The sequence below is a fragment of the Octopus bimaculoides genome, chromosome 17, assembly GCF_001194135.2.
Source record: "Octopus bimaculoides isolate UCB-OBI-ISO-001 chromosome 17, ASM119413v2, whole genome shotgun sequence".
In the NCBI taxonomy this organism is placed as follows: domain Eukaryota; kingdom Metazoa; phylum Mollusca; class Cephalopoda; order Octopoda; family Octopodidae; genus Octopus; species Octopus bimaculoides.
The window spans coordinates 11424113-11426322 of record NC_068997.1 but is presented as its reverse complement, the minus strand read 5'-3'; positions in this window follow the sequence as shown (position 1 = coordinate 11426322).

Genomic DNA, 2210 nt, shown 5'->3' with positions numbered 1-2210 from the left:
TATATATATATATATATATATATATTATATCTAAATATATTTATGTATATATGTATATATGCATAAATATATATATGTACAAATACGTAAATATATATGCGTGTATATACGTATATACATGTATATAAATATACGCATACATATACGTGTATACGTACGTATACAAGTACATACACACACATCAATAAGTACACATACATACGTACATTCATAGATATACGAAGCAATATTTTTTTATTGACTACGTTCTATTAATTATCTACATAAGATCAATCCCATGGTTTCATTTTCTTTCTCGGGAATTGTTTTAAGATGACCCTGATAATTTACTGCTCGTCTCGGAATGTTCGTTTGCTATAAATATTGCATCTGATCAAATCCAGGGAGAGTTCAACTAGGACTTTATTGATAAGCAATAAACATATAAATATGTAAGTAGATAATACCGAAGGAATATAAATGGAATCAACTAGAAAGTTTTCGCTGTTTTATATACTGAGAAATATTTCTCTCCCTATATTTGTGCTAGTTTATTCTCAAGGAACTAATTGCTCTCAGTAAATTCATTTCAACGAATAAGATTTCCCAAGCGTACACACTATTCTCCGTTTACTTAGAGAACATACTGTACCAGGAAAAGTCCAAACTCTACCTACCTATGACATCTTTCAAAGAATGGTACCGCTACCCACAATTGCACCTTGCTAGAAGCATATTTGTCAACTATAACTTATAAATGTTAATAACTAATGCAAACTTAACATAGAGTTCACCACACCCACATATATGGCTTATGCATACACACATAAAACATGTCTTTATATAAAGTTATGTGTGTTTGCAAATGCAAATAACGTTTAAAACAGAATATAAATACATACAGGCCAGTACAAATGTACGTGTGTGCGCATGTGTACTTCTGTGTCTGAGTCTGTGTGAATGTGTATGTAGGTATACATATGACTGTAGTAGAGTAAATGGTTAAATTGCTGAATAGTTTGCTCCAAGTTTATAGCTTCAGTTTTGTGTGCACTGACTTCAAGTAACGCCTTATGTCCCACGTACACACACATACACACATATAAATATTATTACAGACATACATACATATGTATGTATATCTATGTATTCATGCGTGTGTGCATATGACTAACTTTCAACATTTGATTAACCTGTTGAAAAATCTACCCCACAATTTTCCCCAGTGTCGATACATTTTTGCACATGACATAAACCACTGTCTTTATATCAATATTTAAAGGTGAAGTGACGATTAAGTATGAGATGATTGGTATTTGAGGTGCAGTATCTGTATCAGATGTCTTTCACCTAGACTGCTAAAATGAACGGATACTCGCTTGTCAGCAGGGATTTGATTTAGGATTTGACATTCTACAAATGGATTTACTGCGCACCCAGACAAATGCACCATAATTTCCGCTGCGTGAATTGAGATCATATATCACTGTAGACTACATAATATATTAATCTTTAAAAAGGTGGTGAGAACTCCAAACAGGATAAAATTACTGTCAACGTAAAATAAACACCAACATGCGTGTACTGACATACGAACCCGACAAAATCAAATATACTCATCAATGAAAGCAAAACCGCTTATCTAAATGAAAGCTAGAATAACACGTACGCTTGTACAGAAACAGAGACATGGCGAAAAGAAGTAGTCTTAGAAAATAAGAAAATTACGTTTGCAAGAAACGAATCAGGAACAGCCAACACAAAGTACAAATGCATTAAGCAAGGAGCATATACACACGTACAAACACATGGGCGCCAATATAAACATACATTTCCCCCCAAAATGACACACAAACAACTTTGCATACTGATGCATACAAACAGCAAATGCATACTTAAACAAAAATATATAAAATCACCAAAGCATAAATAATTTAATGCAAAATAAATATACGTACAAGCATTGGGATTCCTTAGTGCTCTTAATAGTGAAACTGAAACACACACACACACTCACACACACACACACACACACACACACACACACACATTCGCACACACGCAGACACACACACATACATATATATACACCCACACTCACATAATATAGATAACGAAGATAACTTATATGTTTCGACCAAAGATTGGTCTAAGCTTTAAGAAACATATAAGGTTTCTATCTATCTATCTATCTATCTATCTATCTATCTATCTATCTATCTATATATCTA